This window comes from Mytilus galloprovincialis, chromosome 14 (assembly GCF_965363235.1).
Source record: "Mytilus galloprovincialis chromosome 14, xbMytGall1.hap1.1, whole genome shotgun sequence".
Classification (NCBI taxonomy): Eukaryota; Metazoa; Mollusca; class Bivalvia; order Mytilida; family Mytilidae; genus Mytilus; species Mytilus galloprovincialis.
In genome coordinates, this window is record NC_134851.1 from 14,843,552 (window position 1) to 14,859,140 (window position 15,589).

The window sequence follows — 15,589 nt, forward strand, 5'->3', positions numbered from 1 at the left end:
GTCAAATCTGGGGATTTTGTTGTCAATCTTATCTACTTTGAATAATGTAAATGTAGAAAATTGAACTAGTACACGTACTGGTGGCTTAAAAATCAAAGAACTGATTACAGAAGAGCTTTAGGCTGACTAGTTCTGGTTCTTTCTTCTATTTTCTATATAATTATGGTATACACATAGTTTCGGCACCGACATATCTGCTTTTCGAATTAAGTACTGTCAAAGCTTTGGAACAAGCACTGTCGGCTAGGAACCGAAAGTACAGAAGACCTGACTAGATCTATTTATATTTATCAATTACACTTATAGACGCTTTTCAAGGACAAAACAAATAATAGGAAATGTGTTTTATTTGAACATCCGCATAATAGATACATTTTCATTTTGCTTCCATAGCTTTTCTTTATACAAAGGTTAATGTGCAACAATACTTCATACAGTATGAAAAAATCAAGTTTAACAATGTTTCCCGTAGAACAAAAACCATTTGAAGTCATCAATCACGCTTTTTTTTCAATTTGTTGATGTGTCATAATCAATGACAAATCACAACCTTTTTCAGTTATTTATAATTGAGCTGAATATTTTTTGGTCTTTCAGGAGGGAGTGTCTGTAGTAATTTGATTATCAATACCGTCTCTCTCTATCACCATGTCTGATGGCATTTTTGTTACTATTTGTTGGTCTGTTAATTGTTGGGATTCTTGTATCAAAGTACAAAACGGACACAGAATTACCGCAATGATATCTTTTGGAACAGATCCAGAAATGTTATATTGAATTCGAATTTGTCTTCGTAGATAAACAGCTAGCACTACATTCAGTGGTGGTATAGCGCATAACAATCCTGAAATACATACAGAAAAAGAACTTTCAAAATAAGGAAAATAAGCATAAATTGAACATTCAAAACTGGTACAAGAAAGACAGATAACATCGTTTATCGTCCTTCCCTATGCCTATATCACCCTGCTTTGTCGCTTCGTAATTCTCGTATCAAGGCTTCAAAACGAGACCATGCATTATCAGTGACGTCACAATGTGAGAGAAGAAGTTATCAACGACATCACAATGCGAGGAAGACGTTATTTACACTGCTTTCGTCAAGCGTAAAACTATCTTAGAAAGAGGGAAATGATTAGTAATTAATAGAATGATAAATAGATAATCGGGTTTTCTACACATTGATATCGTAATATATCAGCCGGTCGACACAATGTGAAACTTTTTAACTCGTTCGCTGCGCTCACTCGCCAAACAGGTTCACATTGTGGCTCGCGGCTGATATTTTACGATATCAATGCGTAGAAAAACCAGTTAATATTTACGAAGAAGGAGAAAAAGGATGAACATTCGAACACCAGTATACATAGTACTCTTATTTTGAAATTATTGCGGTGTCTGAATCCTGAAATAAAAAATATCTTTTAAATTAGAATGAATAAGCATAATTGATACCAAGTGAACATTTTAAACTAGTTAAAGAAAGACAGATAATAACATGGTAGAAGAAAAAAGATGAACAGACGATCACCAGTTAACATAATTTTTGTCCTCAAAATTTACATATCAGATGAAAACCATATTTTCTGAATTCTGAATTCTAATTTTGAAACTGGCGATGTAAAAACCATGGTAAAATTGATGTGTTCTAGGTCTCAACCTTCTACCTGATAATTGTTTTGCCCATAGAACCATAATTAGAAAGATAGATGTCAAAAAGTAAAAAAAAAAACAAATGGAAATTGAATGATGAGCCCAGAAATGTTTGTTTAAATTTGTGTTAGTGCTCGATGTGTATAGATATATATTTATTTCTATGCTTGAACACACTAATTATACGATGGCAGAACGGGAAAATGAAGAATGATTGTAAAATCCTGGCAACATTGTAGGCATTTCAACTAAATTTTAGAATGTTCAAAAGGAATAACAAAATGGTGTCAATAAATAGCATGTTGCGTCAAAGTACATAATGACTATTCAAAATTATTATTCTGATCCTTTTTGTAATCATAAAAGTAAATCACATAGGGCTTACCATATGGTATATATAAAACAAAGATGTGGTAAAATTGCCAATGAGAAAACTCGTCACATGAGACAAAATGATCAATAAATTTAAAACTAAAGGTCATCGTACGGCCTTCAACAATGAGCTCAAACCGAATTCTCAGCTATAAAAGGACTCGAAAGGACAAATATGAAACAATTCGAAAGAGGAAACTTACGGCCTAATTTATGTACCAAATAATGAACGAAATACAAATATGTTAAACAGCAACAAACAAAAACAACTGAATTACAGGCTCCAGATTAACTGTGGGGGAAGTTGAATCTAAGTTATGACCCTTTGCCCGACGTTTATATCATTTAACGAAATTAAAAATCACACAATTATAAAAACGAACTACGAAGACTGTTAAAACATAACATGCATGATGCAACAGTTATCAGCAGTTAAAGTAAACATAGAAATTACACCAATCGCGAGCATCTATTCAAAAGTTGAAGACATTTTTCTATTGTAATGCAAAGCAGTTGTCTTAAGTTATTGGTGTGGTTAAGCTGCGGTCAGGCTGATCTTTTTTCTAAGAAGTCATGAAATCAAAGTCATGAATATTAGATAGCATGGAAGACTTAAGGGTATGTGATACAGTTTTGAATTTTCATCGGAGTTCAGTATTTTGTGATTTAATTTTTTGTATGGTTGGACATTGATTTTATGTACGTGCTGGTGGACATTTCTTCCCTGAGGGTATTACCAGCCCAGTAGTCAGCACTTTGGTAAATTGATATGAATATCAATAATATGGTAATTTTTTTCTGTTTACAAAACATTGAATTTTTCGAAAAACTAAGGATTTTCTTATCTCAGGAATAGATAACCTTAGCCGTATTTTGCACAACTTTTTGGAATTTTGGGTCCTTCATGCTCTTCAACTTTGTACTTGTTTGGCTTTATGACTATTTTGGTCTGAGCGTCAGTGATGAGTCTTATGCAGACGAAACGCGCGTCTGGCGTATTTTAAAAACTGTAATCCTGGTACCTTTGATAACGTTTTATGTAGTTATTTATAGTCTTTCGTTTGCATGTTCGTCTTTGAATTTTTTAATAGTTTTTTTTACATGATACTGTCACTTTTTAACTTATCAGTTTCTCCGTTTTGTATCTTCAGCCTAGTTTTGTCACTCGGAATCGCAATAGGGGACTAATGGGGGGAGGGGGGCAGGGTTCTGATCCAGGATCCCGCTTATTGATTTTCAGGTTCCCGTATCCCTCTTACACTATGTACGTAAGCAATTCTAATTTTTTTTTTCTAATTTACCGCGTCCCGCTAGACTTCATTTTCAGTTTTCATGGCACACTTATTTGACTTTCACATGTCACGCTTGCAAAAAATCGGCAATCACGCGTCACGCTTAGACCCCAAATGAGACCCACGCAATAAACAGCAAATGATCAGCTCAGATGTTGTATAGAAAAGATTTCATGCAGGAATGGCATTTGCTGGTTAAACTTGTATTTGAATAAGGACACTCATAAGTGTGAGTTAATCTAATGGATTTTACAAATACAGGTATAAGATATATAGATATTAGAACAGAGAATGGATAAAGAAAATGTGTAAAAGGGAGAACAATCCAACCAAAAAAGCAGAAAAAAACACAAGGCTTCCAATTGGTCTTTAACGCAACGAGAAAAACCTAAACACGAAGGCCAGCTTCAGCTGGCCTCTTAACAATGGTGTAAACGAAATGCACGTCATACCTTACTCCGAAACAATCAATTGGATCAAACTTTAAAAAAAGAATAACACGGGCTGTATGTTCTTGACTTGGGACAGACACCAAAATGCGAGATCTAGACCTTTTATCTTTTTGCCATTATGATATAAAGAAACACACAGCAACTCGAGCAGTAAACCAAAGTGTAACAGAAGTGCGAGACCGATTTTAGAACGGGTAACAGATAAAAAAAAAAAGCTAAACAAAATATCAATGATAAACATAAATCAACAAAGGACTACGTATGGTACTAGCAGCTACAGCTATAGATCTAACTTAAACTGATTGAAAGATTGTGTCTTTTTGTGTTTTTATTAATTCACATTCATTTAACCTGCTTTATTACAGGAAAAAACGCAGATAATTTCATCACAAAAGAAAGTAAAATCGCCTATTTTGTTAACCAAAAAGAATAAAGTAAAATGATTCCATTTTCCTTACATGAAAGTATTTTATAGGATCTATTTTAAATATCTTATTTAGAAATTCTGTCATTTCATTTTCTTTCTATTCGCAAAAAGTCTTGTCCTGTTTAGTCCATGAGACAAGTACTACAATGTATTATAGTTATATTATAATGGATTCATATAAGTGCTTACTTCTTGTTTCATATTTTTTCAATGTCGCTTGAAAACAACCTGAACAAAGTCTGACCTTTACTTTGAATCATCATACAAAATATATTTTTAGAAAAGTATTTAAAAATTCTAATTTGTTTTTGTTTATATCATGTATATCTCATGATACTTTTGTTGCATTTCTGACCTCAGTTTTTGTGCACCAAAAGAAAAGTAAGTTGTAGCCTCATAATAAGGTCATGAGGAGTTCGACAGAAGGTCCCTGTAGGATTCACTGTTCCCTACCAAAACTCCCACTCCATATCCTCTTATTCCCAAACCCCTACCCGTACTCCCATTTCCCTTACCCTTACTCCTAATTCGCTCCCCAAGTCCACGCTTCCCTACCTCCTTACTACTCAGCGATTTGACTCAAAACTAATAAACTGATGTTTACAGAATGGCTAGGTCCGCACACATTGTACCTAAATTCAATAACAACTTTCATAAGCATATATCTGTAACAATTTACCAAATATATTAAGTGTTGAAGAGTATCTACATCATACATGTATTAGAGTGTCCTGGATGAAGAGTATATATTTAAGTGTCCCGGAAACAATTAAACGGGAAAGTATTATTTTATAAATATTATTTAGATTATAGTCAAGTTTATTTGAATGGGCATCACGTGCGAATTTTCATTAAACATTTTTGTTATCTTCCGCAATTATTAGATTACATTGGTTTGTTTTCATAGTAGTGTGGGACTCGTTTTTTCTTCCTGTTCATATGCTTATACAAATAAACTTGATAAATTCCAACAATGTATTTGTCTTGTTGTAAGTTATCCGCCTGTAAGATGCATGATCCTCTATTTGTTGAAGGGGTCATATGAGGGCCTGGATGGGGCGTTCATCAATGCCGTATTTTTAATTTTTAAGCCTATTTTTTCTGTTCTTTAGAAATGTTCATTATATATTTAAGAACCTCATAATATTTTAAATTTATTTTTCTATATTCGGTTTATTTTTTGGACCCATCCAGACACTCATATCTAATTAATGAATAAAGCCAGCTATTCATGATATAAAATTTATTGTTCACTTGTTTTTCCTCTACCTTTAATAATTTGTTTAACATTTTAAATGTATGTCTTGTTGTAAGTTATCAATCTGTGACATACATGATAATCTTCAATTTACTGAAGGTTGTCACGTTAATGGTTAAAGTAGAACAGGAAGTAAAATACAAGTGAATTAATTAATTGATTCTTACCATGTAGTAAACAATTTTTATCCATCAGCTGTGCATTCTTCCCGAATGTGTAACATGGTACTAGATAAGTCCTGATACTAAGCCCAATGTTTCCAAAACACTCAATATAACTGTACTTCCAGTCTGATGACATAATGTTGAATAGATCTTCGACCAAATACGGAAACAAAACGTCTATTGAGACATTGTGTTTTTCTAAATTTAATCGGTTTAACAGTTTATAGGTAAACTCAAAGATAAAAATTACACTTTGAGGTCGTTTACTATCGTTTAAACTAACACATGAATGCTCATTAATCTAAATCAATTATCCTCACATACCAGCTCCTGTGTTCTACCAGGGGTAATCTAAGCAGGATCACCCCTACCAAACTCTACGTCAAGTTTCTTTGTTCTGCATGCTTTCCGTTGTTCTGTAACATTTTGGTGGGAGTGTTAAATTTACTATAAAACTTTCAAATATCTATACCTAATAGACTAACCCTCATCATGTATGTAGAAAAATCAAGTGTCTATGCTGGGATACGACCTCAAGGCCATTAGCATTTAAGATCATATAAACCCACGATTCAAACCCCTAAACCAGGGCGACTTGTTTCAAATGCACTGTTAATTTAACATATTAAAACATAACGTGCAAATATCTATCTAAATATTTAAATTGCTTTTGATATCTTTCATCTAAATAAGATATTTAGTAGTTAAAGCTTTAAACTTTATGTATGCAGTGCTTTGAGCCTTAGGGGATGACCATTTGATATTCTGGGGGGGGGGGGGGGGGGGCAGGAGGATTTGTTTTTGATCGGTTATTTATTTTTGTAAACTAAGAGGACAGATTATTCATTTTCTGCACTATTGAAGCAAGATTTTTCATTTTCAGTAAAGCAAGTGACTGATTATTCATTTTCATAACCATATTTTTGATATTCGAAAACATACAATTTTTTAAATGATTTGTTTATTATAAATAATACATATAGTATAGTCAAGTCAGTATGTACCATTTAATTAGATTAACCATCCCCCTCTGCAGAAATGAATCTTTTAAATTCCCAACTGCATATACATGTATTGCATACATACATAGTATTGAAGTTTAGTTATAAGTAGGAACTTTTAAATGTATTGGCAAACATACTACGCCGAGCGGAGCGAGGCAAAATTTTTTTGAAGGGTTTTGGAGCCACTGAAGGCCCAAGAAGCTATAGAACAAATGATGCAAAATCATGCTTTCTGAGTGTTCCGAAGACCCTTTCATAATCTGAAAATGAAGTTTTGTTTTAATAATTTTTTGACAATATTTTGGTCTCAAAGCAAAATGTATAAATTCAGTGCAAGACTGAAGTTTCTAGGGACAACATCAAAAGATCAATGTGCATGATAAAGCAAAAATGGAATTCACAAAGTTAGGCCTGTGGCTGCTGTTTTTTTTTTTTAAACTCATGATCAAGTTCATAACAAAATTACTAGATTACAAAAGGAATGCAACACTAACAGAATACAGAAGGGCAATCAATGAACAAAAGACAAATAAATAAGAAACATTGATCCCGAAAAATCAGGGCTATAAGTCTGAGGGAAAACAGAACTTTCTTCTTGCAAGGCCGTGAACACAATTTGATATAGAGACAAGCGTTTGGTTTTGAAATTTCCTACATGTAGTTACGGCCCTGTTAAAATAAAGGTGAGGTAAGGTTTCCTGAGACAATATACCTCAAGTTAAATGAAACCAATTTTCAGACATTTCAAGTATATTTAAATAATATTTATACTTTTGTTATTAAAAAATTTGGGAAGTGTTTCCCGATTTTTTTTGGGAAAAAAGATGAATTTATGAAGATTCTGGTGCCATCTCATACTTTCGATTAGACCTGCTGAGTTATTTATTTTCTATACATTGCAAGTCAGGTAATTTATTTTCAAACTACCACAGAACCAACATTTATTTTTGTGATTATCAAGGCTGAGTTATCTATTTTCAAAATCCTCCTGCCCCCCCCCCCCCCCCCCCCAGAATATCAAATGGTCGTCCCCTTACAACTGGTAAAGCTTAAGATTTTGCTAATATTTAAACGTCTGTTAAATATACAATTCTATACTAATTAAATAGTAATTATTATATGATACATTATATGATACATCGAATACCATAATTACCAACCTGTTTTTGGCTATATCAAACTTTTTAAAATTAACATGTGACGTCACTTTTACATATGACGTCATTTTGTAGCGTTATTCATTCGGTGACAATGCATGGTTATTTTGTGCTGCCCTTTTTTGTTTTACGTGTTCTGTGGTTAGAAGAATTATTCTAAATACTAAGGATTTATCCCAGGCATAGATTATAAAATTGAGAATGGAAATGGGGAATGTGTCAAAGAGACAACAACCCGACCATAGCACAACTTTGGCACAACATCAATGCTCTTCAACTTTGTTCTTGTTTGGCTTTCTGTACTATTTTGATCTGAGTGTCACTGGTGGGTCTGGTGTAGATGAAATGCACGTATGATGTATTAAATTATAAGCCTGGTACCTTTGAAAACTATAAGCTTGTCGAAATGTCCTATTGTAAGGCACCAACCATTTGATTTTCCGTGTGCGTGTGTGGGGGGGGGGGGGGGGGGAGGAGGAGGAGGGGAGTGGCAGGGCTATTGTTTTTTTTTCCGGACAAATATTACAAAAACTGGAAACAAACTTTTTTTTCCAAAAAAAATCCATAGCCCAATCTCCCCCCCCCCCCCCCAAAAAAAAAAAAAAAATCAAATGGTTGATGCCTAATGTTCATTTGTGTATTTCTCTGTCTTGAATATGCTTGCATTTATTGGTACTGTAGTCATGTCATGTAGTGTTGTCATTTTAGTGCTACATTTAACATTGCCATAAAAGCGCAAGGTTTGGCTAGCAGCAAAACCAGGTTCAACACACAATTTTTTCTTAAAATCTCCTTTACCAAGTCAGGAAAACGGCAGTTGTTATCTATTAGTTTGTTTCTGTGTGTGTTGCATTGTCGATTGTTTTTGTTGCTCTTCAGTGTTTATGTTGCTTCGTTGTTTTCCTCTTATAATTGATGTGTTTCCCTCAGTTTTAGTTTGTAACCTGGATTTATTTTCTCTCAATCGATTTATAACTTTCGAAGAGCAGTATACTACTGTTGCCTTTATTTAGGTAACGACTTCTGCTAAAAAAAGCCAAGTACTTATAGAGCTTAGAACTTTTAGTCCTGACAGAAATTTGAACAAGTACTGGTGGCTAGGAACTCAAAGTACAAAAGAGCTTTAGAACTGAATACTAAAAAGTAGTTTTGATTATATTTATTATCTACACTCATAGACGCCTTTCAAGGAACAAACAAGTAATACAAAGTTTGTTTGGTGAACAAATGTATAGTATACACCTGCCTTAGAAGGACATGTTTATTGTTTCCATAGTACCTGTTGCTCTTCAAATACACTTCAAATGTACAACACTACTGTTCAAACTGCAGAGATAAGGTCGAATTGTGTTTCCGGCAAAACGAGATTTTCTTTCATCAGTTGTGGGTATCCACATTGACAAATCACAGCCGCTGTGTCATTTGTTGAGCTTTATTTTAAGTTTCGTTAACTATCAGGAGGGAGTTTCTATAGTGGTTTGGTTTTCAACATCGTCTCTCTCTATGACCATATCAGATGGGATTTTTGTTTCTATTTGGTGGTCTGTTAATTGTTGTGATTCTTGTATCAAGGTACAAAACGGACACAGAAGTAAAGCAAGGATATCTTTTGGAACAGATCCGGAAATTTTATATTTAATTCGAATTTGTCTCCGTAGATTGACAGCTAGCATTACATTCAGTAATGGAATCGCACACAACAAACCTGAAATAAAATTAAAAAAACTGAAAAACGATCGGAAAGTTACCCATAGAAGATTTGACATGGGCACAATATATCCTTTCAAACCATGTACAGGAGGAGATACTAGTAACACTGTTGCAATACTAACTACCTGTGCATACACTCTTCCAGGACAAATCACCTAGACAAAAGTACGACTGTTTAAAATAACAGGTATAACTAAGGATTATATTAATGATGTTTAATAAAAAAAAAAAATCCAGAAACAACAAAAATAAATTTGAAAACAAATGTGTTGCTAAACTTTTTTGGCTCAGTATATTTTAAAGCCTTTTTTTTCTCAGTTCTTTATAAATTTTGCCAATATTCTCTAATTTGGATATATAACAGTTAGAACCTCATTATATATTTTCCTCTATTTTTTCTATTCAGTTTTGTTCACCATTTTTGTGGTATTGGTCCATTATCGTCTATTCTGTAAACCTCATCAAGCTAGACCCTCATATCAAATGTAGTTATGCATATCAAACTTTAGTTATTAGACATGTTCATTTAAAGGAGTAGGTCCGGTAAGGGCCGATTTTAGCCTCTAATTTCAGTTTCATCTATATATGTCATGTATTATCATCAAATACAACTTACATTTCAATATTATGAATGAACACGAATGCAGCCACTTTCATTTAAGACGGAAACCGTCTAAAATTTAACTAAAATGCTTAAATTGTGAAGATTTCAGTAATTTAGCATGACTTTATGATGCTATTTCACGATACATGTGCATTGTATTGTAAAAAACAGCCCATAATTATGTAGCAGAAGCATTCTACTTTTCAAAAAATAGCTTAAAGATTACATTTTCACAGTTTTGGGGCCAAAAAGGGGTCTTACTGAACCTACTCCTTTGTAATATCCAATGTTAACTTTAATCTATGTCTTGTAAGTTGTCTTGATATCTTGATCTTGATAGGTTTACGGTGATGCATCCAAGGATATTAATTATACACCGCGCGTGCGTCAAGTAATTTACTTAAGTGGGGCCCCCTTACAATTTCGTTAAAGGTTTTAGCTGGTTCTTCTACTGTCTGAATTTTGGTGAAAATATCCGGTGGTAGTACTTAGGTTCCAATTTTTCATCGTATTTGGTATGAAACTGTATTTTAAAGTGTCGGTTTTCGATTGAAGTCCGAGGAAATGTTGACTATGGCATGCATGTTCTTTGTTGTCCTTGGTGTTTTTTTCCGTTGGTCAGATGGTAAGTTTGCTTGACCGTGTAGAATTTTACAGAAAAGGATCGGTCTGTTTTGTGTTCGGCGGCGGTTATCCATCATGGATCTGTGACATGAACTTCAAAGATGGTCACAATAATGGTTTAAGTAGAAAAAGAAGTAAACTATAAGTGGAATAATTTATCCTTACCATATAGTAAACAATTTTTATCCATCAGCTGTGCATTCTTCCCGAACGTGTAACATGGCACCAAATAAGTCCTGATACTAAGTCCAATATTCCCAAAGCACTCAATATAACTGTACCTCCAGTCTGATGACATTATGTTGACCACGGTCCAGTACTTCGACCAAATACAAACTACATGTCTATTGAGACATTTTTTCTCTCTCAAAATTTAACTGGTTTTACAGGTAAACTTAAATATAACAATCAACAATAACTATGACATTTTGAGGTCGTTTACCATCGCTAATACTATAACACATGAATGCTCATTATTTAAATCAATTACCCAGTGACCAGATCATCATGGTGGTTAAATTGCTTGCTCGGAGGCATTAAAGTTTTATAAACATGCCTACAAATAACTGACAACTAAACGTATTTTCAGAAGAATACCGTATACAATTTGTTTACATTTGAGAGAATGATAATCGACCTATACAAAGTCAATTGATTTCCCGAACAATATATATTCATAGCTTCATCTCCTATACTTAAGGTTTGTGTGTCATATCTAATACCAGTACTTTATATGGAAATTGAATGAGGTATTGACCATGCATGGTTGCTTGTCAATGTCCATATGTTTGATCTATGTTGATGATGCGGTTCTCTTTTATTGTAAACATTGACATGTAAAATCATGTAAGCGTACTTTTATGCCAGGCTCTGACGGTGATTTGAGCTAAGACAGTATTATTAGTAAACATAACAGATATATGATTAACTAATAAGCAGGAAAAAGATAGATCTAAGATAGAATAGGACATTTATTTGTTGATTTTAAAACTAGGGGGAATCGATTGATTGATGTATTAATGTATGTTTATTGTCAAGCGGCATATGTTAATATTACATGATTAATGAAGACGATAACCCGTTCATGAGATGAACTTTCTAGACATTCATACTGATGCCGATCTTTTTTTTTTAAGATCTAGCTAGAGTCAGTTTACATAAAGAAAGATGCGTTTAGAGATGAAGATAAATCACAAGGCCACATGACTACAACAATAAAATTAGAAAAATGAAGGAGTATTAAGATGTTGAAGAGACCTACATTGTCTGTCTTTTGTATATAATAACTGTTGTCTCCTCTTGGGTATAAAAATGAGTCTCATTTTCTACGTCTTGGGTTGCCAAATCCTGTTTGAATAGAGTCCGTTTGAATATACATGTATGAAAGTGCAGGAGTAGGGACGTTAAATGTTATGCCTAGAGGTGGAACTGTCCAAGCTCTCAGGACGTTAGAACTGTAGAAACAAGAAGTTGATTTAGGGGGGACTGCAGGCTGTATCTTTCAAAGCATTACGACTGACCAATCCAACATACATGTACAGTTATATTTTACGAAACGATCCAAAATAACGACTAGCATCTAATTTGATATTTTTTTTATAGATATCATATTAAAGATTTGGTTTAAAAGTTTGGATGTATCTGTAGGGTTAGTTGTTATGAAAATAAAAAAATCAGTTCATAATTTAGATTGTTATATATCTATAGAACTCTTAACATTAAGAGATTAATGTATTTGCTTCGATTTTTTAAAAATAGATCTATCATTGAAGTTGATCTCTACAGATATAGCGCGTTATATCTATGTACTACAATGTAAATAGTAACATAGAGTTACTTCCCTTAGTACCGGAATTCACCCCAAATGTTAGTTTCAACATATTTATTTATAGTGGATTGGGAAACAAGTTTTGCAACTTATATTAATCCCTTTCCACTTTGCGGGTGCGAGTGCTGCCTTGTAGCGGCATTAGCCTACTCTTTTTCAAAATCTACAAGGGTGTCTTTAACGTGCAAGAGATATGGCTCTCTCTTAACACGGGTCAGCCATTTATCGTCCCCTTCCGACGGACTATCATCGTTTCCTCAAGACCATACTCGCAGATGGTGTAAAGGGAGAGCCGAAAATTGAGTTCCTGAAATTTTCATCCCAAATGTTATCAATTCATCACCCATCTAACTTTGTTCTTATCGGTACAGTACGAAACTGATATTGAAAATAAAAAAAAGTAACTTTAATTGTGTATACCCTTATATTAAATACTAATGTCTATTGGTCCTTAAATATTTCTATCGAAATCCCCACCAAAGGTGACTGGCCATATGCATGGGGAGAAGAAGTATGGTCACCATTGGTCTTCGACCGGAGTATTCCCTTGTCAAGAGTTGTGCGTCCGTTATGCTGTGCATAATGTACAAATTTGGAGCCACGTGCGGTCAGAATGGGGACAATAATCCGATGCCTCGTTTAAGCAGAATGACACACCCTTTGCACGTTAACCCTTGCAACAAATCTTTGTAGGCCGATTGCCATATTAAGTCTCAAAACAAAATGAAAGTGCCTAATCCGTTGGGAATGTACCAACTGCTACTTTCGTCAGTGAAAACATGATAAACTCTATAGTTTTATATCTGGCTTTGAACTAACTTTTTAGTACATGTATCTACTAGTTGTCATAGATTGGTACTTTTTGTCTTTTTATTATCAAAATTGGTTTATTTAAATATGATTTATACTAATGTTAATAGTTAACTTTCATGTTGTGCTGTTACACTACTGTTGCAGGTTAAAATAAGGTTGATCATGTACAAAAACAATAAGCTCGCTACAATTTTTTGTGTGTCTGTACAAAATTAGAAGCCTATGATTCAGTGGTTATCGGTTGCTGACTATCATTCTCTGATTTCTTTCGTTTATTGTTTGTTGCAAATTTTGTAGGTCAACTTTTCTCTGCTTTAATTGTATAACATACAAATAAAGTACTGAATAAGGTAAGAAAGTAAATTATTTATCATAATGACATGTGTAAATATGTACAAATTATAGAGAAATATTATGAATTAAGCATTAAAATTATTGTTTTTGCATATTAGTATGTGTAACGAACAGTAAATTGAGAAAAAGATTAATGAATGATCTTTGCCATATCATATCGGCACAGGTATCATCTCCGACCTATATATCAGACCTCGAACTGCGGCTTGGGATGACTGACATCCGGGCCAATATGGTAAAGTTATGTATAAATCTGTATATAAGATACAAGAGATATGAATTCATTCGGTCTAATGAACACCTGAAATGATATACTAAACATATTCAATTCTATTTTCACTTTCTTGCAAACAACATAATATTATTTATGAATTTGTCTTCTATTGTGTTTATCAAATATAAAAAAAAAGAAGATGTGGTATGATTACCAATGAGACAACTCTCCACAAGAGACCAAAATGACACAGAAGTTAGGTCACTGTACGGCTTCAACAATGAGCAGTCCATATTGCATAGTCAGCTATAGATGGCCCCGAAATGACAATTTAAAACAATTCAAACGAGAAAACTAACGGCCTAATTTATGTACAAAAAATGAACGAAAAAACAAATATGTAACACATAAACAAACGACAACCACAGGTTCCTGACTTTGGACAGGCACATACATACAGTATGAGACGGGTTAAACATGTTAGCGGGATCCCAACCTACCCCTAACCTGAGAAAGTGGTATATCAGTACAGCATAAGAACGAACTAGAAATGTATAAAAATCAGTTGAAAAAGGCTTAAGGTGGTACATTTACCTAACACTACAGGGAGATAACTCTGTAAAATCAGCTAAACGTTTTAATTACGTTGTGTTGTTAAGGGAATATTGAGCTTCTCAATGATCAATATAACTGTTTGTCAAACTGCTATATAACCAGTGTATTTTTTCTGATAAAACGGTTGGTTCAAATTTTTTAAAGTTTTTATATTTTTGTTAAAAGGTCAAAGTAAATATTTTGTCAAAATTTCAAGAAAATTAAACGAGCCAAATTAATTTTAGTTAAAGTGTTGGGTACCACGTACCTTAACTCATCAGATGGATAAAGATACAAGTGAACGTGTTTATTTAAATAAATACAATTGAAGTTCCGTGTAACTGTGACAACAAAAACATACCAGATGTCGTGCGATTTAATTACCAATATAGATTTACTCAACTTCTGTACATAATTTACTGACTTCGATCACTAACCTCCTGTTACACGTGTGTTTCAGCGATCAAATGAAGTTCTAAAGGTCAATTGTTTTATATATTAAACTCAAGGGAGAAAAAAAATTTAAACAAAAATTCAGCCGACCTTTCTATATGATACCAACATACTAAATAAATCATTATCTTTATCGTCGATTGGAAAAATAACCAGAAACGTTCCAATTTGAAATCCCAAAATTTATCCATTTTTGTCTTTTTTTTATCAAATATTTAATGAAAGAACTTCAGTAATTTTATAATACAGACATTGGAAGGATGATATAAACAAAACAGGACATTTTTCCAAATGAAAAATTGTAAATTTCATCAAAATTTCATTTTGACTTGCATTCATATTTACACATTTTGTTTGTCAAATAATATATATATATATATATATATATATATATATATATATATATATATATATATATATATATATACAACTCGTCTAAACATCAACCAAACAATGTTAGATCTGCAAAGGACAAGGTATGATAAGGGCTATTTTTGGCCCCCTCTCCAAATAAGTTTAAATTGATATCAATGATGGTCTTAGTGTAGACACTTGAAAAAAATAATGATTTTATTGTGTTCCGGTGAAAGGAAGGTTGCCTAGCAACGGTTTTTAT

At 33.3% G+C, this 15,589-nt stretch overlaps 2 long non-coding RNA genes across 2 annotated transcripts; both read right to left on the reverse strand.

Moving 5' to 3' along the window:
* Nucleotides 1-329: 329 nt before the first annotated feature.
* On the reverse strand, nucleotides 330-6,282 carry LOC143059651 (uncharacterized). The gene is made up of 2 exons (XR_012973549.1): nucleotides 5,622-6,282; nucleotides 330-844 (listed from the first exon to the last, which is right to left on the reverse strand). It is a non-coding gene; the product is annotated as an uncharacterized LOC143059651 (long non-coding RNA).
* Nucleotides 6,283-8,923: 2,641 nt separating this feature from the next.
* LOC143059652 (uncharacterized) lies at nucleotides 8,924-11,324 on the reverse strand. The gene is made up of 2 exons (XR_012973550.1): nucleotides 10,883-11,324; nucleotides 8,924-9,484 (listed from the first exon to the last, which is right to left on the reverse strand). It is a non-coding gene; the product is annotated as an uncharacterized LOC143059652 (long non-coding RNA).
* Between the last annotated feature and the right edge of the window lie 4,265 nt (nucleotides 11,325-15,589).